A 24,577-nucleotide genomic window follows, 5' to 3' on the forward strand; every position below is an offset into this window, starting at 1 on the left:
CATTTACTATGTACCATATTAAATATATATCCTCAGCTATGGACCAGGAACTACAATGGCCTCTCTGGGGTTGTGAAAGCCGCAATATAAATGCAAGGCCTTCTTTTGTTATTTTTAAAAGTACGCGGATCAAAATTGCTTCCAAGTGTGTTTCTGTGTTACCAACCAAAGAAGATTTTTTTCACAGGAGCGGAGAAATGCAACTGATGATACACACTGTCTTAGAAAACTTCCAGGACTTGAATTTAGGATGCATTGCAGATGTCAGACTTAAAAGTTCACCCATTGTCGTGCCATTCTCCTGAACTCAAAATACACTGGAATTCTCTGCTAATCTAATTATTAGGCTGATTTATTTTTGCATAAAAATAAATCAGCATAAACAATCGAGCCCCAAACAAACAGACAAACTCACATCATACATTCCTTCCTCAAAGGTGTATATTTCTTCTTTAAAGGTGAAAATTAGAGTTTCAACTCCTCCAACTATCTTTCCTGCACATTAGGGGCATATCTTTAAGAACGTGCAATTGGGTTTTCATTAATCGAAGAGCAGAATACTGTGGATGCTGGGAATCTAAAATAAAAAGAGATTATGCTGGAAACACTCAGGTCTGGCGGCATCCAGGTTGGAAGCTCATCTCAGGACAAATGTGACACCAAAGAACATTTGAGGATGTTTGTCACAATTAGAAAAAAGTTTACTACAAGGACAAGTTTGCATTGTAGGCCTGTTGCAGAGATTAGCAGTTATCCTCCTTGCTAGTCAGGAAGCCCTTTAGTAATGGTGCCCCCCATCAGGAATCAGCTGTTTCACTGTTTCTCAGCAATGGTTCTTATCCATTAATGTCATTCTGCCTCCTTATCTGGAAGGCATCAACGGGGCCTAGCAGCAGGGTGCACTGGGACGAACTCATGTCCCCTGATGACATTACAAACTTGAAGGCAAGCCCCTCGAGGTCAGTCTTCAGTTTAATGGCAGGTATGCGTTTTATTAGGAGTGTTACATACTCTTAAACACTGTTTTTAAAAACTTAATACTTTTAAACACTTTTGTGAACCTTTTAAAAGCTATTATCAACTTTTAAGTACTTCTAAACATTTTTAAATACTTAAAGGGTTTAAACATTTTAAAGTTTTAAACAAACTTTGAATGCACAATGACTGTTGCTGGGAACATCTGAGGTTAAGGAGTGCTCTACAAAACTGCTTTCCTTTAATTACTTGTATCCCATGTTTATTTTATGCCTTACACTTGCAACATGTGGTATGTTTCTGTAAAACACTCTTTTCCGAGGCTTTTCAAATGACTTCCTGCACTTTTACAATCATGAACTATGTGACTTCACAGTATGGATTCACAGCTTCTGTGGAAAACCAAGCCAGTTTGTCCAAGATGTTCCCAGCAACAGTCATTGTGCATTCAAAGTTTGTTTAAAACTTTAAAATGTTTAAACCCTTTAAGTATTTAAAAATGTTTAGAAGTGCTTAAAAGTTGATAATAGCTTTTAAAAGGTTCATAAAAGTGTTTAAAAGTATTAAGTTTTAAAAAACAGTGTTTAAGGGTATTTAACATTCCTAGTAAAACATATATCTGCCATTAAGCTGAAGACTGATCTCGAGATGCCTGTCTTCAGTTTGTAACATCACGAGGGGACAGGAGTTCATCCCAGTGCACCTCGCTGCTAAGCCTCGCTGATGCCTTTGATGTTGAACCGTGCTGCAGCAGGAAGTTCTCACTGCAGCCTATGAACTAGGCAAGGTCACATTTCTTAGGGCAATCAGAGAACTTCCCTGGATCAATCTTTTCTGGTTTCACCACTGACAGGAAAATCCAAGCCAAAGTAGTATGTATGTTATGCAGACTCTGCAGCACCAGGTGACACCATCAGATGGTGTTATTGTTCCTACCATCCATTTGAATGTGCTGTTAGGGGACTCAGTCTTCAATTTGAAAACTTTCACCCCACTTATACCCAATTAAGTAATTTGTTTTTATTTTTATGATTTTTCATTCTTTGACATTCCATTATCCCCATTTACAAAGCGCCGAACCACATCTGGATTCCATTTCCATGTTCCTGAGTAATCTCTGCTTTACCACTTCCATTGGCTACTGGCTCCACGCATCCTTCAGAATTTCTCCATCAACTTTCACTGGCGTGGGATGCACCTTGTCCTGAAGTTCCTGCTGCTGCTCCAGGGCTCGTGTGCTTTTCACCTCCCTACAGCGCTTCCTCAAGACCATTTCCCTCATCTGCACAGACTTGTCATTGCACAGAGGATGTGGAGGAAACGGTTCCCTTGGTCCTCAGGTTTCACTCCCACTGCTCCTGACTCCTCTCCAGGTTTGTTAGACCTGTGAGTTTGCACTGCCAATATCCAAGTCATCGACCAATCCCTGGATCAATCTTTTCTGGTTGATGGTCAACTCCCAACTCCGACTTGGCCCTAATCTCCACCACTTTCTGTCCCTCAAGTAGCTCCTCGATTCATTCCCCCTCAACAATACTCTCTGAATCTAGATACTGCTTCACTGATGTTCCAAACAGATTCCTCCATGGCTACAAAGCAACTTCATCCCACCACAGGACCTGGAACACTTTCTTATCATCTTCCTGCACCGTTTATAATCAGTACATGTCCCTCCTAATCTTTGCCATGCCTATATAACTTAACTTCCCTGTGTCTATTCTCATGCCCACACCTATTGCTTTGATTTCCCTTTCTTTTTCACTTTCAGCCCACACCAGATTCTTCTCTCCTGTCTTGTCCTCTTCCTGCTACTCATGCCACCTTTCATTCCTCCTGGGGTATTTTATCCTCCAAACCCTAACCACAACCTTCCTACTTTCCTGCTGCCATCACAGGCTTGAATCCCACTTGAATAAGCAGGCAGCTACTTTCTGTGTGTCTCTTGGCATTCTCTGAAAAGCCCATTAAGACACCCATCACTGCCATCTTATGATCAGTAACCCAAACTGTCCCATTTCCCTTTCTCACACTCCAGCCTTCCCACCCAGCACACTGGAAGCTAACCTCTGCAACCTCCTTTCTGTCTCACTCGCCACATCCATCCACTCCCTTGGATTCCTCTCGCAGATCAACAATCACCATTTCCACTGTATTTCCCTCCAGAATGTTCGTTCACTCGTGGACAAGGTCCTCATGGATGAATGTATTGACTTTCACTGACAAATGGCTCTTGGGTGACAATAACTAATGCTACACTCAAGATAGCTAGGTGGTGAAGGATAGAACTGGAGCATGATCTTCACACACTTCAGTTTTTATTTACACAGAGGCACATATTTATATCACACAAGTAAATTCCCTGTTAATTCCCAGCAAATGAAGACAACTAGTTTACAATTAACAAGGTGCCCCTTACTGAAACCTCCCTGCCTGGCTGTATTATCCAACTGTTATAACGATGGTGTCATCCTTATCACCAAATCAAAACTTGATCTCTCTCGCTAGTCCTGTGGTGCCTTGTCCTCAAGCACCTTGTTCCACAATCACCTGGTTCCATTCTTATCTATCTAACCATAGCCAGAGAATCACCAGAAGTATTGACTCTTCCCGTTCCTGCACCATTACCTTTGGTGTACCGCAGGATCTATCCTTACCCCTTTCCTATTGCTCATCTATCAGCTGCCCCGCAGCAACACCATCTGAAAACAGTTAGTTTCCACATGTACAATGATAATACCCAGCTCTACCTCGCCACCACCTCTCTCAACTCTGCCACTGTTGCTTATCTGAAATCCGGTACTGGAGAGGTAGAAATTTCCTCCAACTAAACCACTGGAAGGACTGAAGCCATTGCCTTCAGTTCCCGCTGCAAGCTCTGTTGCCTAGCGACTGACCCCATCATACTCTCTGACAACCGTCTGAGGCTGCACCAGACAGTCTGTGCTGGTGTCATATTTGACCAAGAAATGAGCTTCGGACTACATATCCACAACATTAGTAAAACACCTATTTTGACCTCTGTAACATCGCTCCATTCTGCTCAACCTCAGCTCAGTTGATTAAAGGGAAAAAAAAAATGAGAGTAAGCTAGCCAGGAATATAAAAACAGACTTGTAAGTTAGGGGAGTACTGCACTGTCACAGGTCCTCTCTCTCTGATGAGAGATCAATCTGAGACCCCATCTTTCCTCACTAGTGGATGTAAAACATCTCAATGCACTATTGCTGAAGAGCGACAAGGTTCTCCCAGTGAACTAGACACCATTTATTCCTAAATCAAAGCCATTGCAAACAGATTAACTGGCCTTTTACCTCACTACTGTTAGTCAGACCTTGCTATGCACAAATTGCTGGTCCCATTTAACTAAATTGCAACAGTTACTGCAATGGGACTAGTAATCCATAGACCCAGGCTAATGCCCTGGGTAGATGGGTTCAAACCCTACCATGGCAGCTGGTGGAATTTAAATTCAGTTAATAAATCTGGAATATAAAGCTAGCCTTAGTAATGGTGACCATGAAACTATCTTTGATTGTTGTAAAAACCCATCTGGTTCACTGATGTCCTTTAGGAAAGGGAGTTTGCCATCCTTACCCGGCCTGGCCTACATGTGTCTCCAGGCCCACAGCAATGTGGCTGACTCTTAACTGCCCTCTGAAGTGACGTAAGAAATCAATCAGTTCAAGGGTAATTAGGAATGGATAACAAATGCTGGCTTTGCCAGCGACGTCCACATTCCATGAAAGAAAATAACCTTCAAGAGTGCTCCACTTCTTATGAGGCACTTTGGGATGTTTTGAGATTGCGAAAGGCATTACTAACGCTGGACATTATAAGACAGTTATGTTTTAAACTGTCTCCTTTAACTCAAGGTAAAATGGAGCAACTTGGAGAGGGGATGTGGCCTCTTACAAAGTCTGCCCAGACACAAGCCCATTGGAACTCAATTAAATCTGTCTGGAAACAAATCAATATGACCTGCTTATTATAAGAACATAACACATAGGAGCAGGAGTAGGCCATTCGGCTCCTCAAGCCTGCACCGCCATTCAATAAGATCATGGCTGATCTGCCCCAGGCCTCAACTCCTCTTTCATGCAAGCCCTCAACTCCCCAATATTTCAAAAATCTATCTACTTACTCCTTAAATACTTTGTGGTATAGCCTCCACAACTCTCTGGGGCAGAGAATTCCAGACATTCACTACTCTCTGAGAGAAGAAATTCCTTTGCATCTCAGTTTTAAATGAATTTCCCCCTTATTCTGTAACTATGTCCCCTAGTTCAAGATTCCCCCACTAGTCGAAACAACTTCTCAACATCTACCCTGTTAAGCCCCCTCAGGAATCTTGTACATTTCAATAAGATCACCCCTCATTCTTCAAAACTCTAATGAATAAAAAGCTAACCTGCTTAGCTGTTCTTAATAAATCAACCCCTTCATCCCAGGAATCAGCTTAGTAAATCTATTTTAAATTACCTCCGATGCCAGTATATCCTTTCTTAAATACAGGAACCAAAACAGTACTCCAAGTGCGGCCTCACCAACACCCTGTACAGTTTTTAAAAAAATTCATTCATGGGATGTGGGCGTCGCTGCCTAGGCCAGAATTTATTGCCCATCCCTAGTTGCCCTTGAGAAGGTGGTGGTGAGCTGCCTTCTTAAATCGCTGCAGTTCATGTGGTGTAGGCACACCCACAGTGCTGTTAGGAAGGGAGTTCCAGGATTTTGACCCAGTGACAGTGAAGGAATGGCAATATATTTCCAAATCAGGATGGTGAGTGGCTTGGAAGGGAAATTACAGGTGGTGGGGTTCCCATCTATCTGCTGCTTTTGTCCTTCTAGATGGTAGTGGTTCTGGGTTTGGAAAGTGCTGTCAAAGGAGCCTTGGTGAATTCCTGCATTGTATCTTGTAGATGGTACACACTGCTGCTACTGTGCGTCGGCGGTGGAGGGAATGAATGTTTGTGGATGTGGTGCCAATCAAGTGGGCTGCTTTGTCCTGGACATTGTCAGGCTTCTTGAGTGTTGTTGGATCTGCACTCATCCACGCAAGTGGAGAGTATTCCATTACATTCCTGACTTGTGCCTTGTAGATAGTGGACAGGCTTTGGGGAGTCAGAAGGTAAGTTACTCGTTGCACGATTCCTAGCCTCTAACCCGCTCTTGTAGACAGTGCTTATATGGTTCGTCCAGTTCAGTTTCTGGTCAATGGTAACCCTCAGGTTGTTGATAGTGGGGGATTCAGTGATGGTAATGTCACTGGACATCAAGGGGCGATGGTTAGATTGTCTCTTGTTGGAGATGGAATGCCTGACACTTGTGTGGCGTGAATGTCACTTGCCATTTGTCAGCCTAAGCCTGGATATTGTTCAGATCTTGCTGCACTTGGAAATGGACTACTTCAGTATCTGAGAAGTCGCAAATGGTGCTGAACATTGTATAATCATCAGCGAACATCCCCACTTCTGACCTTATGATGGAAGGAAGGTCATTGATGAAGCAGCTGAAGATGGTTGGGCCGAGGATGCAAGACTCATTGTAACAAGACTTCCCTATTTTTAGACTCCAACCCCCAAGCAATACAGGCCAAAATTCCATTTGCCTTCTTAATCACTTGCTGCACCTGCATGCTAACTTTTTTGTGTTTCATGCACAAGAACACCCAGGTCCCTCTGTGCTGCCCTTTTTTGGAGTCTCTCTCCATTTAAATAGTAGTCTGCCTTTTGATTTTTCCTACCAAAGTGCACGACCTCACACTTTCCTACATTAAACTCCATCTGCCAAGTTTTTGCCCACTCACTCAACCTGTCTACATCCCCTTGCAGATTCCTTATGTCCTCATCACAACATGCCCTCCCACCTATTTTTGTATTGTCAGCAAATTTGGATACATTATACTCTTCCGCCTCCTCCAAGTCATTGGTATAGATAGTAAATAATTGAGGAATAAATAATAATAGTAAATATATGGAGGTAGAAACTCAAATCAAAACCTACTGAAAGTAAGGTACAAGTTTTAATACCTCGACATAAAGGAGGAGGCAGTTGGCCTTGCTGCGTACAGTCTCTCAGAGTCAGTCAGACGGACAGGTTTGGGAAAGAAGACCCATGACTGGTGCATTGCCAAGCAGAAGAAACAAACTGCTTTTGTGTCAATCACCAAGCTTTATGCTTGGGGTTTTTAGTTGCGTTAAGAAGTTAACGGGGAATACTGCAGTTTAGTGCATCAGTTGCTTACGAAGTAATGCTGATTTTTGTTGGTTACAGCAAAAGTCTTAAAACATGAAAACTTCTTGGGCGATTCTTTGCATTGGTCACTGAGAAATTCATATAACGTTTTAAAAGTTAAATCGGTCACTACAGGAATTGTAACATAGGCGCTATAGAAATGCAAGTTCTTTCTTACAGTTACAGGGAACTAAATTAGGATTCTGAACTGATGAAATAATATTAAATGTATCATTCGATAGATCAAGGTCACATAGCAATGAACAGTAGGCAGCACACACACAAGTATTCAGCAGTTACCCAGCAGGAATTATATTTAAGCAATCAGAGCACCTGACAGGAACAGGCCTGATTTCCCCCTCCAATCGCAGAACAATTGCAGGGACTCTGCAGTCAAGTGGTGGAGATTGACTAACAACACAGAAAGACGACCTGTGGCCCTTGCTATCTGCATAAAACTACATTTTGCCACTGAAATCCTGGTGATCACATGTCGGCCCGGTCAATTCACCAGATCCTTGTATAGGTGAACTTTTCCCAAGCATGTCCCTTACATATCCACCCACATTCCACATATCTCGCATAAAACCCAGTAATTCAATCTGTTAGGAAGGATAAATTAAGCACCAGCTTGTTTGCAAGTGCTTGAATTACAGCTTGTGTGGGGTCCTGTGCGGGGTGGAGCAGGAGAGAAATTTTTTGTGGAGCAGGCAACAGCTCAGACTCTCTCTAACTATCTGATGGGGGAATGTATCTGGCAGATCTGCAAAACCCACCAACAGAACATAGTACATATCTTAAAGTTAGGTTTACTTAAATGATGCAGTTGGACTTCCCTCCCACACTCGGCTTGTAGAGACTCGTGCAGCCAGGACATGACACTTCCCTCAGCCTACACACAATTTTGATTGGCTTTCAGAAGTCGAACGAGTAACACAAATAAAATACAAAATAATAATTGTTAACCCTGTGAACCCAGGCTCATAAAACTAAACTTAATTTACCCCCTCCCTCACCCCCGACAACGCTCACCCTCTCCCTCACACCCAGCAGTGCACACACTCTCCCTCACCCCCGACAACGCTCACCCTCTCCCTCACCCCCAGCAATGCACACACTCTCCCTCACCCCCGACAACGCTTACCCTCTCCCTCACACCCAGCAGTGCACACACTCTCCCTCACACCCAGCAGTGCACACACTCTCCCTCACCCCCGACAACGCTCACCCTCTCCCTCACCCCCAGCAGTGCACACACTCTCCCTCACCCCCGACAACGCTCACCCTCTCCCTCACCCCCAGCAGTGCACACACTCTCCCTCACCCCCAGCAATGCACACACTCTCCCTCACCCCCGACAACGCTCACACTCTCCCTCACCCCCAGCAGTGCACACACTCTCCCTCACCACTGGCAATGCTCACCCGTTCCCTCGACAACGCTCACCCTCCTCCTCATCCCCGGCAATGCTCACCCTCTCCCTCTCCCTCGACAATGCTCACCCTCTCCTCACCCCCGACAACGCTCACTCTCTCCCCCACCCCCAGCAATGCTCACCCTCTCCATCACCCCCGGCAATGCTCACCCTCTCCCCCACCCCCAGCAATGCTCACCCTCTCCCCCACCCCCGGCAATGCTCACCCTCTCCCCCACCCCCAGCAATGCTCACCCTCTCCCCCAACCCCGGCAATGCACACCCTCTCCCTCACCCCCGGCAATGCACACCCTCTTCCCCACCCCCGGCAATGTTCGCCCACTCCCTAGACAATGCTCACCCTCCCCGTCACCCCCTACAATGCTCACCCTCTCCCTCACCCCTGACAAATACTCACCGCTCCCCCTCACCCTGCACATGCTGACATCAGTTGGAAAGGGCCCCTCATGGCCTAAGGAAACTAGCAGACACCCACCAAAGGTCATCCCAGGCAACAATGTCAGCAGCCCGCCTCCACTGCAGCGATCAGCAATGGGGGAGCACCATGGCACAGCATCCAGGAACAAATGAAGGAAACTTGAGGTTCAGGGGTGTAAGCTTTTGCGAGTGTTTCATATGAACCAACATTATGCGTTTATTAAAATGTGACTTATTGATTAGGAGTAGCTCAGAGCGCTGAAGGGAATCATGGTTGGATGGTTTTGTGTTAGCCAACGAGCTTGGAACCGCCTGGGGTTATCCAAGGCGTTCTCGTTCATGGGAAGCTCCAGCAACTAGGCGTCATGTGCTGATGTTCTGGGCTGACATCGCTCAGATGAGGTTGTGGTGTGCCATAATGCAGATCCCCTGGTGGGGCTGATGGCAGATGTCATTCAGCTCATGAGAAGCACCTTGTACGAACATACAAAATAGGAGCAGAAGTAGGCTATTCGGCCCCTTGAGCCTGCTCCGCCAGTTAATAATACCATGGCTGATCTATTTGCGTTTCGAGTTCCACATTCCCATCTACGCCCAATAACCTTTGAGCCCCTTGCCTAACAAGAATCGACCTACATCTGCCTTAAAAATATTCAGTGACCCCGCCTCCACTGCCTTCTGACGTAGAGAGTCCCAAAGTCGCACAACCCTCGGAGAAAACAATTCTCCTCATCTCTGTCCTAAAAGAGCAGCTCCTAATTTTAAAACAGTGCCCTTATGATCTGGACTCATCCACAAGAAGAAACATCCTTTCCACGTCCACCTTGTCAATACCGTTCAACATCTTGTATACTTCAATCAAATCACCCCTCACTCTTCTAAACTCCAGCAGAAACAAGTTTGTCTAACCTATCCTCATAAGACAACCTGCTCATTCCAGGTAGCAATCGAAAAAAACCTCCCCTGAACCATCTCCAACACATTTACATCCATCCTTAAATGAGGCCAAAACTGCACACAGTATACGAGATGCGGTTTCACCAATGCCTTGTATAATTGAAGCATGACATCTTTACTTTTGTGTTCAATTCCTTTCGTAATAAAGGATAACATTCCATTAGCCTTCTTGATTACTTGCTGTACCTGCACACTAACGTTTTGTGACTCATGCATGAGAACACCTAGATCTCTCTGCACTTCGGAATTCTGCAGTCATTCTCCGTTTAAGTAATACTCTGCTTTTTTATTTTCCTGCCAAAGTGAACAACTTCACTTTTTCCCCACATTATACTACAGATTTTTGCCCACTCACTCAACGTATCTATATCCGTCTTCAAACTCCTGTGTCTTCTTCAAAACATACTTTCCTGCCTATTTTTGTGTTGTCTGCAAATTTAGCTACCATGCCTTCACGCCCCTCATCCAAGTCATTAATGTAAATTTGTAAATTGTAAAGAGTTGAGGCCCCAGCACAGACCTCTGCGGGGCTCCACTTGTCACATCCTGCCAATCAAAGACCCATTTATGCATACATTCTGTTTTCTGACAGCCAGCCAATCCTCTATTCAGGCTATTATCCTACCCCTTATGCCTTGAGCTTTTATTTTCCGCAATGACCTTTGACGCGGCACCTTATCAAATGCCTTCTGGAAATCCAACTACAGTACATCTACAGGCTCCTTTTTATCCACAGCCATATGTTAATCCCTCAAAGAACTCTAATAAATTGGTTAAACGTGATTTCCCTTTCATAAAACCATGTTGACTCTTCCCGATTACCTTGTATTTTCCAAGTGCCCAGCTATAGGGCAGAATTTTCCAAGCCTGTTGGCAGCGGGCGTGGTAGGTGGCACGCGTGGAAAACATGGCACAACCTGCTTCACGATCATCTGCTCAGCCAGTGGAAGGTGGGCTGCGTTTCCTGCCAGTAAGCAGGGAGCTAATTGTAATACATCAGCATATAATTAAAAGGCCATCCCGCCAGGCTCTTGGAACCCCGCCGTATCGTCCGTCCACATCAGCGGGAAAGCAGGCTGATATGGTTCACAACCTCACACAGGCGACGTGCACTTGGCGGCCTTCACTTTGGGGGAACTGAGGTGAGCGAGCAGCAGCGTTCTCCAAAGCTCACCCATTGTTTACAGGCGTCAGGGGCGCCGGGGGGGAAATGATGCCTGGCCCTAGAGGCGACTTCTGAGGGGGTTGAGGCGTCTGGGGACAAGTGCTGGCCAGCCTCGGAGGCGACTGTTGTCGGTGGGGGATGTCAAGTGCTGCCCTGGTGCTGCATCCCACGCACAGGTAATCGAGGTGGGGGGTCAAGGTTAGCAAGGTAAGTGGCCACACATGAGGGACGCCTGTATAAACTGACCATGCCTCTGCAACTGAGATGGATCAGGCGCAGCCACAGTGATATGATTAGTGTCAGGCTCCTAGCCTGCCCACCCGTGCAAGCAATGCGGAGGCACCAAAGGGCCACCAAGCGCTCCATACTTTATCACTCCCACCACCCACCTGCCCCCAGCACAGACTTAGAGTCCTCCACCACTTTATTGGACCACAAAGCAGTTGGACTGCACACGTTGTACAATCTCCTCGCCAACACTGGCCATGTAGCAGTCACTGCTGGAGGCGCTCACAGCCCCTCGCAATCTCAGCATCCCGGTTAGGACCATGTCCCCCATGTCGCAAGTGGACAGGGCAGCCATGCAGCGCACTCATCTCTGGCCATCCGAGGGGTGACCATCACTCTCCGGGAAGCGTTAAGGGGCAGTCACACAGGGCCAGGAAAGGTGCTAAGTACAGCCATGATAACCACAGCTCTCTCTCTTTCATGCTGCAGGAGGACCACATCAGGACCTTGGATCCTGGTGATCTAGCTGTATGCCTGGTGGCTTACAGAGACCGCAGAAGATGAAGGAGAGAACGACTGAGGCTCCTGGCTGCGCAAAGGCAGGAGCAGCAACCTCGAGAAGGGGCAGCAAGGGCTCCTGTACAAGACGCCCAGGAGCAACAGCGAGCCGTGGCTGGTTGGTGCCTTGTGATACCCGGGATCTATAGACGCCGCCTGCCATTCCTGCAGATGACCAAGAACCAGTGTCGCCAATGACTGCGCATGTCTAGGGACCTGGTTGCTCACACCCGCCACTTACTGCAGGACTTGGCGCCAATGGGGCACGGAGGGCATCCACTGCCAGTGGCTGTGAAAGTGACCGCGGCGCTCAATTTTTATGCCATTGGCTCCTTTCAGGGCTCCACAGGCGACCTCTGTGGGATATCACAATCTGTCACCCACAAATGCATACATAAGGTCACGGATGCCATCTTCTCCATGGGACACAACTTTGCGCATTTCATCCGGGACCTGGACAGCCAGGATGCAAGGGCCATTGGATTCGCCCTGATCTCGGGATTCCCACAGGTGCAGGGTGCGACTGACTGCACTCATGTGGCGCTCAGGTCTCCATCGCTACACTCAGTGGACTTCATCAACCGCAAGGGCTTCCACTCACTGAATGTGCAGCTGGTGTGCGACCATCAGAAATGCATCCTGCAGGTATGCGCATGGTTTCCAGGGATTGTGCATGATGCCTACGTCCTGAGTCGCTCGCAGATCCCAGAAGTCTTCCAGGGTCTACAGAGGCTGCAGGGATGGCTCCTCGGGGATAAGGGCTACCTGCCGAGGCCGTAGCTGATGACACCCGTGCAGCAGCCTCAGAATGCAGCAGAGCGACGATATAATGAGGCTCATACAGCAGCACGCAACTTGGTGGAGCAGACTATCAGGATGCTGAATACACGGTTCCGGTGCCTGGGCCGGTCCAGTAGAGGGCTGCAATACAGTCCGAAGAGGGTGTCATGCATTGTCGATGTCTGCTGCGTTCTTTACTCCAACAGGGAGATGAGCTGGCTGAGGAGATGGAGGAGTTGGAGGTCTCCTCCAATGAGGATGACAGGGGATGAGGGTGAGGGGGTCCTCAGTGGTGACGATGATGGGGATGCGGGTGAGGGGGTCCTCAGTGGTGACGATGATGGGGATGAGGCTCTCGCACTGGCCAGATGAGACAGGCGCACTCAGGAGGCCCTCATAGCTGCCAGATTTGTGGAGGATGATGACGACATGCAGTGAGGTGTCCCCATAGATCCTCACATCACAGTTGTGAATGTTTGACTCCAGTCTGGCTTATGGTAGCACCAATACCCTCTGTGAGAACGCTCCTGTCATGGAGATGCAGTGGAGGCCCTAATAGTCGCTCGATCGTAGGAGGATGATGACAACGTGCAGCAAGGACACTCCTTAGATCTTCACATAGTCTCTGAGAATGTCTGACTCGTGTCTAGCCGAGGGCAGCTCGCTTGCGCTCCATGATCAGGGTCATATCATAGAGACGCAGCCGTGAAACTTTAGACATATCTGATGCTGTGTCCGCCTTCAGCACCTCAGCCCTTCAGGAGCTGGTACACAGCATCACTGGTCGCAGATGTTGGGGTGATGGGGGCCAGTCCCACCTTAACAGTGCTGAGAGCACACAAAGAGAATGAGAGAGCTCTGTGGCGCCTGCCCACTACATTCTGGCAGCAATAACCAGCACTGCCAAGGTGCAGGCATCAGTAATGTTTCCAGGGAGTGTGAGGCTGGACCATCACTGTGGCCTGAAAGCTGCAGAAAGGTTTCACATCTGAGTGACATGAACACAGCTCATCAGAACAAGGAGCCACAGGCAGGGAGACATTCTTAGGACTTTAATGACAATAGTGAATAGTATGTACAAGTGATCAACACCCATGCCCAGTCTGTGCAACCACTTCTACTTAACTTTCTTAACCCTGCCACTATGTCTTGGTGCTCCTGAGACATCCACAGCAAAGGTGGAGGAAGCCTGCTGACTGTGACGCCCTGTCTGTGATGAAGGTGTCCTCTGGGGGGTCGAGACTTGGTGGGCCCCAGCCTACTTTCGGGGTCCTGCTGTGTGGCAGTAGCCTGTGAAGCTGGAACTGCGGAGGTCACAGGAAGAGGGGATTCGGATGGGCCGGTCACTCCCAGAGTCACCTGGGTGGATGGCCCTGGGGTGTACACCTGCTGATCCTCCTCCCTATGGATGCCCGAGGGCCCCTGGCTGACTCTGTGAGCAGAAGGGGTAGCTGGAGTGAGATTGAGCTGCCCAGCACCCCTCTCGCCTACACACTGTTGGAGGCCGACTATGGCATCAGTGATGGAGTTGAGCCCGTGCCGCAGTGTAGGAGTGACGTCCTGGACCAAGGTCTCCATGGCAGCTGCCATCCTGCCAGTGTTGACCTCGGTGCGTTGCAATGCTGGTGCTATCACCTCAGGCTGAAGACGAACGGACTCCTCCATCGTGCCTTGCAATCTGAGGAGGGCAGTGGACATCCCTTCCTGATGTTCCCGAGTTTGCCTTTACAGCTCCAGCAACTGTGACATGACTGAGTCCAGAGGCTCATCATGTGACTCAGACTCAGCAACGTTCTGGCCTCCAGCAATCCTCCAAGTCTAGAATCTAGCGAATTTTGGAAAGTTAACACCAATACATCTACTACTTCATTAGCCATCTCTTTTAAGACCCTAGGGTGAAGCCCATTTGGACCCGGAGACGTGTCAGCCCACAGCTCCATCAATTTGCTCAGTATCGCTTCCCTAGTGATTGTAATTTCACCAAGTTCCTCTCTCTCCTCCACCTCCTGATTTATAGCTATTACTGGAATGTTTTTTATGTCCTCTATAGTGAAGACAGAAGAAAAATATTTGTTCATCCCATCCGCCATTTTCTTATTATTAGTTTTAACTCCCCATTCTCATTCTCTAGAGGACCAGCATTCACTTTACATACTCTTTCCTTTTTAAATACCTGTAGAAACTCTTGCTATCCGTTTTCATGTTTCTAGCTAGCTTCCTCTCATACACTAATTTCTTTCTTCTGATTAAGCTTTGAGTCATTCTCTGTCATTCTTTGCATTCCGATAATCATCTGACCTGCCACTCATCTTTGTGCAGTTATTTGCTTTTTCCCTTAAGTTCGCTGCTTTCCCTAACTTCTTTAGTTAGCCACGGATGGTGGATCCTCCCCTTAGAATTTTTCTTTATAGTAGGAATACACTTATTTTGAATATTCTTAAATGTTTGCCACTGCTTCTTTACTGATCTACCCCCTAGCCTAGTATCCCAGTTCACTTCAGCTAGCTCAGCTTTCATGCCCACATAGTTGCCCTTATTTAAATTTAAAATAATAGTCTCAGACCCACTCTTCTCCCTTTCATACTGGATGTAAAATGCAATCATATTGTGATCACTGCTACACAGAGGTGCCTTTACCCGGAGGTCATTAATTAATCCTATCACATTACACAATACCAAGTCTAATATAACCTACTCTCTGGCTGGTTCCAGAACACGCTGCTCTAAGAAACTATCTCAAAAGCATTTTTATGAACTCCTCATCCAGGCTGCTACTGCCAATCTGATTTTTCCAGTTTATATGTAGATTAAAGTCACCAATGATTATTGCCATCCCTTTATCACAAGCACCCAATTGTCCTACATTGTGGTTACTGTTAGGGGGCCTCTAGACAAATCTCACTCGTGACTTCTTTCCCCTACTATTCCTTATCTCCATACAAACTGATTCTACATCCTGATCTCCTGAACCAAGGTCATCTCTAACTATTGCACAAATGCGATCTTTGATTAACAGTGCTACCTCTCCTCCTTTACCTAGCTTCCTTTTCTTCTTGATATACCCCTCAATATTCAGGATCCAATCCTTGACATGTTGCAGCTATATCTCCATAATGGCTATCAGATCATATTTATTTACTCCAATGTGCACTATCAATTTGTTTACTTTGTTATGAATGCTACATGCATTCAGATGCAGAGCCTTTAGTTTTGTCTTTTTGTTATCCTTGTAAAGTCTAGTCTTAGCTATTGGTGCATTCTTAGGTTTTTTCTTTCTGTCTCTTCCTGCCAATCTCTGACCTTAATTTCCCATATTACTATTCTCCTCTCTTACCTTGTCTCTACTCTTTGATATACCACAACTTTCCACATTTGATCTCTTGTCCCCACTATTTAGTTTAAAACCCTCTCTACTTCCTTAGTTATGCGGTTCGCAAGAACACTGGTCCCAGTATGGTTCAGGTGTCAACCATTGCAACAGTACAGCCCCCAACTTTCCCCAGTACTGGTGCCAGTGGCCCACAAACTGGAACCCACTTCTACCACAATAGTTTTTCAGCCACATGTTCATCTGTCTAATTTTATGTACCCTATGGCAAGTTGCCTGGAGCTCAGTTAATAATCCAGAGATTATAGCCTTTGAGGCCCTGCTTTTGAATTTACTACCTAGCTCCTCATACTCTCTATGCAGAACCTCTTTTCTAGTTGCACTTATGTTGTTGGTACCTGCATGGACCACGACAACTGGACCTTCCCACTGCAAGCTCCTCTCCATCCTTGAGCAGATGTCCTGAACCCTGGCACCGGGCAGGCAACACAGCCACTTGGACTCTCGCTCTTTGCTGCAGAAAAGAGTGTCAATCCCCCTCACTATACTGTCTTCTACTACCACTACATTCCTTTTTGCTCCACCCACTTGAATGGCTTCCTGTGCCACGGCGCCATGGTCAGTTTGCTCATCCACCCTGAGAGCTGAGAGAACCTCAAATCTATTGGACAATTGCAGAGGCTCACACTCCTGACCTCCGGGTCCCCTTACCTGCCTCACTCATAGTCACACCCTCCTGTCCCTGGCCACTGACCAAATCAGAAGACCCTATCCTAGGTAGCGTGACTGCCTCCTGGTATAAAGCATCCAGGTAACTTTCCCCCTCCCTGATGTCTTGCAGACCCTGCAGCTCAGCCTCCAGCTCAATGACTCTGAGCCGAAGTTCCTCAAGTCGCAAACACTCACTGCAGATGTGTTATCCAGGAGCTCCCACATGCTGCAGCCTTGACACATCACCTGTCCTGCCATCCTTAAATGTGTTTTGAATAGTTACTTAATGATATTATTCACTTATGCTGCTTTTTAATATATTTTATTAACTTTACCACCAATTTGTATCCTGTTTTAAACCTTAGGAATAGGATAGACCTTAGCTACTCATCAAACAGCTACCTCCTTTCCCTGTAGTAGAGCAAGAACCAATTCCTACAAGGTGAGAAAGATAGAAAAAGGAAACCTCCTTCCCCCTCCTTCACTGAATTCCCCCACTCACCAAACTCCAAGTCTGCAGTCAGTTTCCTCAGCTGCAGTAAAGGGGCCTGTATTTATAGCCAACTGAACTGGGGCTAGAGTAGCTGTATTCAACAAGTTAGCTAATTAACTACTCAGCTCTCACATCAGAGAGAGAGTTTACCCTGTCTACACTGCAGGGAAAAAAGAGCTTAGTCTGCTTACACAGTACTTTCCAGTTACTGCTAATTACAGACTAGATTATTTAAGAACAAAATTAACACTGTAAACTCCCCCTCTCACCAAACTCCAAGTCTGCACTCAGTTTTCTCAGCAGCACTCATTTGCAAGGAGTGTTCCAAGTCTCCCGAGCACCTATACCTGTGGCCCTTCAGGTGGTGCAGCAGGCCAGTCTGGATCCTGCAGCTCCTCTTAGTAATCGGCATCAATATCCTCCTCCGAGAATGCTTCATGGTCCAGGATGTCTTCTGCCGTCGTGGCCTCCCCCTTCTGCAGTACCAGATTGTGCAGGGCACAGCAGACAACCACAAACAGAGAAACCCATACATGGTGGATACAACAGGGCACCATCTAAATTGCTCCTGGTTTCTAAATCTCATCTCGTCTGCTCAATTCTGGATCTGGTGATTGCGTGACTCACACTGTAGCTCTCTTCAGCTTCAGTCTGTGGGATCCTCACCAGGGTCATCAGCCACTTCTTCAGCAGATACCCGCTGTTGCTTAGTATCCATCCTTCAGACAGCAAATAGCCCTGGCACCTAGGAGTGCCCGAAGACATACGAATCACGGCTGCTCCAAGGGTCTCGCTTCTCTCTGTCTAGCCCTGGGCCTGACCTGATCCATGACCCAGAAAACTCTGGCTCTCTCAACCTGACTTTCCTCATCTGTGGTGAATCTGACAGAGTCATTGGCTCTCCTGACTAGGGCATTGGTCATAACCCTCATGCAGTGAGATGAGGATGCCTGGGAGATGCTTCTAGGAATAAGCCCAAGGCATTGAGATTCAGGACAACTGTCACCTTGAGAGGCACAGGCACTGGGTGGCCACCCATGCAATTTAAGCTGACCTCCACAACCGTCATCTTGCAGACAGCTGTCACTTTCTTGTGAGGGATGCAGCCACCAAAGACACTGGCACTCCGACATATGCAAGTGGTTGGAGCACTGTCTATAGACTCTTCCTGTTGCACAGTCTTGTCTCCAGGTGTGCCCTTGGGGCCGTGAAATCCTGTGGCCATCTGCTCCTTCACTATCACCCAGCCCCTCATGCAGCTGGTCAGCAGGGTTCTGCTGTCCCTGGGCAGCTACCTACCTCTCCCTGCCTCTCCCATTCTCCTCCTCACTAAAAGAGCCTCCAATGGAGTGCACAATGCCAATGGACCCAGCGTGCTGTCATTCCTCTGTCATACCTTTTAAACTGATGAATCTTCCCTAGTTGGAAGAGCCCTTAACCCAGAGTTCCTCCAAGTTCACCTTTCAGTAGATTCACTAGGAGGCCCAATTTTAACAATAAAAAAGTGCTCACCCCGCCCCCCCCCCCACCTTTACAGGTTCAGCTGCTGCCTCCACTACCTCAGGCCTTTGCTCTTCTGTCCCCCTTTTATCACTGCAATCTGCCACTCATCAGAGGCTGCCAGGACTCCGACCCGCCTGTGTGTTAGCTGTAAAATGGCCTGGGCCATGTTAAATCACTTGGTTAATTGCCTTAATTGGGGTTTACATGGCCTTATTTGGATGGCGAACAGGGTTCCGAGTTCACGCTCTGCTCACCATCTGTATTATCACATTCTGGTGTCAGGATGCCTAATTGTACATTCCTTCCAACTCCGATACTGTCCGTTTTGCCAATGTAAAGCCCTGGCCCATTTGGGAGCAATAAAGATACCCACCCGTTTCAGTGAATTGCCACACAATTGTATAAACATTTATATTAATCACCCCTCCCTTTTATTGCTTCCTTTCTGCTATCTGTATCTCTCTGTCCAGCCCTGGGTTTGTTCTGATCTATTCTCTAGGGTCTACATACAAACATATGAATTAGGAGCAGGAGTAGGCCACTCAGCCCCTCGAGCCTACTCTGCCATTCAATGAGATCATGGCTGATCTGATAGTAATCTTCGGTTGGAGCAGCAGTTGGATGCACTTAGGAGCATTCAGGTGGCGGAAAGCGTCATTGACAGGAGTTTTGGAGATGTGGTCACACCCAAGGTACAGACAGATAGATGGGTGACCGCTTGAAGGGGCAGGCAGTCAGTGCAGAAATCCCCTGTGGCTGTCCCCCTCTCTAACAGGTATACCGTTTTGGATACTGTTGGGGGGGGGATGACCTATCAAGGAAAACAACAGCAGTAGCCAGAGCAGTGGCACCATGGCTGTCTCTGTTGTTCAGCAGGGGGGGTCAAAGCACAGAAGAGCAATTGTCATATGGGACTCTATAGTCAGGGGCACAGATAGGCGCTTTTGTGGTTGTGAAAGAGACACCAGGATGGTATGTTGCCTCCCTGGTGTCAGGGTCCAGGATGTCTCTGATCAGGTACGGGACATTCTGAAGGGGGAGGGAGAACAGCCAGAGGTCGTGGTACACATTGGTACTAACGACATAGGCAGGAAGAGTGACGAGGTCCTGCAGTGGGAGTTCAGGGAGTTAGGCAGAAAATTTAAAAACAGGACCTCTAGGATTGTAATCTCAGGATTACTCCCTGTGCCACGTGCCAGAGAGGCTAGAAATAGGAAGATAGTGCATCTGAACACGTGGCTGAACAGATGGTGTAGGAGGGAGGGTTTCCAATATCTGGATCAGTGGGATCTCTTCCGGGGCAGGTGGGACCTGTACAAGAAGGACGGGTTGCATCTAAACTGGAGGGGCACCAATATCCTGGCTGCAATGTTTGCTAGTGTCACTCGGGAGGGTTTAAACTAGTATGGCAGGGGGGTGGGAACCAGAGCAATAGGTCAGCAGGTGAAATAAATGACTGGGAACCAGTGAATATGGCCAGTAGGACTAAGAGGAAGGGCAGGCAGGGAGAAATTACTGAACACAGTGGGACTGGGGGTCTGAAATGCATTTGTTTCAATGCGAGAAGTATAACAGGCAAGGCAGATGAGCTTACAGCTTGGATTAGTACTTGGGACTATGAAATTATTGCTATTACAGAGACTTGGTTGAAGGATGGACAGGATTGGCAGATAAACGTTTCAGGATTTAGATGTTTCAGGCAGGATAGAGAGGTATGTAGAAGAGGTGGGGGAGTTGCACTGCTGGTTAAGGGGAATATCACAGCTGTATGACAGGAGGACACCTCGGTGGGCTCATGCAGCGAGGCAGTATGGGTAGAGCTCCGGAATAGGAAGGGTGCAGTCACAATGTTGGGGGTTTACTATAGGCCTCCCAATTGCCGGTGGGAGATTGAGGGACAGTTATGTAGGCAGATTTTGGAAAGATGTAAAAGCAATAGGGTTGTTGTGGTGGGTGATTTTAACTTTCCCTATATTGACTGGGAATCACTTAGTGCTAGGGGTTTGGATGGTGCAGAATTTGTAAGGTGCATCCAGGAGGGCTTCCTGAGAAAATATGTAGATAGTCCAACAAGAGAAGGAGCAATACTGGACCTGGTATTAGGGAATGAACCCGGCCAGGTGGTCGAAGTTTCAGTAGGGGAGCATTTCGGGAAAAGTGACCATAATTCAGTAAGTTTCAAGGTACTGGTGGGTAAGAATAACAGGAGTCCTTGGGTTAAGGTGCTTAATTGGGGGATGGCTAATTATAACAATATTAGGCAGGAACTGAGGCATCTAGACTGGAGGCGGATGTTTGAGGGCAAATCAACAACTGACATGTGGGGGGCTTTCAAACGTCAGTTGATAAGAATTCAGGACCGGCACGTTCCTGCTAGGATGAAGGATAAGCATGGCAAGTTTCAGGAACCTTAGATAACGAAGGATATTGTGAGATTAGTCAAAAAGAAAAGGAAGCATTCGTAAGGGCTAGAAGGCTGGGAACAGATGAAGCCCATGGAGAATATAAAGAAAGTAGGAAGAAACTTAAGCAAGGAGTCAGGAGGGCTAAAAGGGGTCATGAAAAGTCACTGGCAACCAGGATTAAGGAAAATCCCAAGGCCTTTTATACATATGTGAAAAGCAAGAGGGTAGCCAGGGAAAGGGTAGGCCCACTCAGGGACAGAGGTGGGAATGTGTGTGTGGAGCCAGAAGAAATGGGAGAGATACTAAATGAATACTTCTCATCAGTATTCACCAAAGAGAAGGACTTAGCAGTCGATTTGTCTAGGTAAGAGTGTGTAGATAGCCTGGATCATGTTGAGATCAAAAAAGAGGTGTTAGGCGTCTTGAAGAATATTAAGGTGGATAAGTCCCCAGGGCCAGATGGGATCTACCCCAGAGTACTGAGGGAGGCAAGGGAGGAGATTGCTGGGACCTTGACAGAAATCTTTGTATCCTCACTGGCTACAGGTGAGGTCCCAGAGGACTGGAGAATGGCCAATGTTGTTCCATTGTTTAAGAAGGGTAGCACGGATAATCCAGGAAATTACAGGCCAGTGACCTTTACGTCAGTGGTAGGGAAATTATTGGAGAAGATTCTTCGTGACAGGATTTACTACCATTTGGAAGCAAATGGGCGTATTAGTGAGAGGCAGTATGGTTTTGTGAAGGGGAGGTCGTGTCTCACTAACTTGATCGAGTTTTTCGAGGAAGTGACAAAGATGATCGACGATGGAAGGGCAGTGGATGTTATCTACATGGATTTCAGTAAGGCCTTTGACAAGGTCCCTCATGGCAGACTGATACAGAAGGTAAAGTCGCACGGGATCAAAGGTGAGCTGGCAAGATGGATACAATATTGGCTTGGTCATAGAAGACAGAGGGTAGCAGTGGAAGGGTGCTTTTCTGAATGGAGAGCTGTGACTAGTGGAGTTCCGCAGGGATCAGTGCTGGGACCTTTGCTGTTTGTAGTATACATAAATGATTTGGAGGAAAATGTAACTGGGCTAATTAGTAAGTTTGCAGACGACACTAAGGTTGGCGGAGTTGCAGATAGTGAAGAGGGTTGTCAAAGGATACAATGGGTATAGATCGGTTGGAGACTTGGGCAGAGAAATGGCAGATGGAGTATAATCCGGACAAATGCGAGGTAATTCATTTTGGAAGGTCTAATACAGGCAGGAATTATACAGTAAATGGCAGAACCCTTAAGTGCATTGACGGGCATAGGAATCTGGGTGTACAGGTCCACAGGTCACTGAAAGTGGCAACGCAGGTGGATAAGGTAGTCAGGAAGGCATATGGCATGCTTGCCTTCATTGGCAGGGGTACTGAGTATAAAAGCTGGGAAGTCATGCTGCAGCTGTATAGAACCTTGGTTCGGCCACACTTGGAATATTGCGTGCAATTCTGGTCGCCACATTACCAGAAGGATATGGAGGCATTGGAGAGGGTGCAGAGGAGGTTTACCAGGATGCTGCCTGGTCTGGAGGTTATTAGCTATGAGGAGAAGTTGGAGAAACTCGGATTGTTCTCACTAGAGCGACGGAGATTGAGGGGCGGCTTGATAGAAGTTTACAAAATTATGAGTGGCATGGACAGAGTAGATAATCAGAAGATTTTTCCCAGGGTGGAAGAGTCAATTACTAGGGGACATAGATTTAAGGTGAGAGGAGAAAACTAAAGCGGAGATGTGCGGGGCAAGTTTTTTATGCAGAGGGTAGTGAGTGTCTGGAATTCGCTGCCAGAGGAGGTGGTGGAAGCAGGTACGATAGTTGTGTTTAAGAGGCAGTTTGACAAATACATGAATAGGATGGGAATAGAGGGATACGGACCCTGGAAGTGCAAAATGTTTTAGTTGATGGGCAATATGATCAGCGCAGGCTTGGAGGGCCGAAGGGCCTGTTCCTGTGCTGTACTTTTCTTTATTCTTTGTAATCTCGACTGCACATTCCGACCTACCCCAATAACCTTTTATTCTCTTGTTAATCAAGAATCTATCTAGCTCTGCCTTAAAATCATTCAAAGGCTCTTCTCCCAACACTTTTTGAAAAGAGAGCTTCTAAGGCTCACAACCCTCAGAAAAAAATTCTCCTCACTGCTGTCCTAAATGGACGCCCCCTTATTTTTAAACAGTGACCCCTACTACTAGATTCTCCCACAAAAGGAAACATCGTCTCCACATCCTCCCTGCTAAGACCCCTCAGGATTTTAAATGTTTCAACCAAGTCGCCTCTTACTCTTCTAAACTCCACCGGATACAAGCTTAGCTTGTAATCTTTCCTCATAAGACAACCCACCCAATCCAGGCATTAGTTTCGTAAACCTTCTCTGAACTACTTCCTCTGCATTTCCTTCCTTACATAAGGAGACCAATACTGCACACAGTACTCCAGATGTGATCTCATTAATGCCCTGTATAACTGCACAACTCCCTACTTTTGTATTCAATTCCCCTCACAAAATGATAACATTCTATTAGCTTTCCTAACTACTTGCTGAACTGCATACTAACCTTTTGCGATTCATGTACTAGGACTCCTAGAACCCCTTTACATTTCAGGAGCTCCACAATCTCTCACCATTCAGATAATATCCTTCTTTTGAGTTTTCCTGTCAAAATGGACAATTTCACACCTTCCCACATTATATTACATTTGTGGAACCTGTGTGTATTCTCTCTCTCTCTCTCTCTGTCCAGCCCTGGGTTTGTCCTGATCCATTCTCCATGGTCTGTGCTCTCTCTCCTGTCGATTGCAGCCCTAGCGACTGCTATGGGTTGGGACTTTAAAGACGAAGCTGTTTTCCTCAAGTGTCCCGGAATATTGGTTACAATAAACAAGGAAACAATACTGCACTTGAGTCGGGCCTATAGGATTAGCTCACTCTTCGGGCTCTTTCCTTTTTTAACTGTTCCCGCCCTCTCCAGTACTTACAGTGAATCATCTTCGGCCGGTGCCTTTATTCAGCCCGTTTTGTTCCTGTACAAAGACGTATTCAACGTGTTCGGTATAATGCACGGGATAAACAGTAACAGGTTGTAACAGTCCAAAAACATCTACCAGCCCAAATTAACTCAGTTGATGTTCTTTAACTCCTGATCCCCTAACAAAATTGCTCCCAGTACTTCCAGTACTCACCTTCAGCTGTATTATTAATTTCCTGAGCTTGCAAATTTTTTTTCACTTCATGTTGTGCAAGAAAAAGGGTTTCCTGTTATTGGTTCCTTGTCTGCTTTGAAAGAAGTGATAAATACTCTACAGAAGGAGGGCCACCCTGCTTGCGTAAGCTCGATAAAAAAAGCTAGTCATACGAC

At 46.8% G+C, this 24,577-nt stretch overlaps 1 protein-coding gene across 4 annotated transcripts in view; it reads right to left on the reverse strand.

Moving 5' to 3' along the window:
- The window catches only part of LOC144692290 (monocarboxylate transporter 13-like), a 52,763-nt gene extending 28,186 nt beyond the window's left edge, over positions 1-24,577 (reverse strand). For 3 of the 4 annotated variants that reach the window (XM_078560930.1, XM_078560931.1, XM_078560928.1), the window contains exon 1: positions 24,402-24,577. The gene's annotated coding sequence lies outside the window, so the exon portion shown is untranslated. Of the gene's footprint in view, positions 1-24,197 lie in introns of all 4 variants that reach the window. The other variant, XM_078560929.1, reaches the window with a different exon arrangement.

This window comes from Cetorhinus maximus, chromosome 17 (assembly GCF_964194155.1).
Source record: "Cetorhinus maximus chromosome 17, sCetMax3.hap1.1, whole genome shotgun sequence".
Lineage (NCBI taxonomy): Eukaryota > Metazoa > Chordata > Chondrichthyes > Lamniformes > Cetorhinidae > Cetorhinus > Cetorhinus maximus.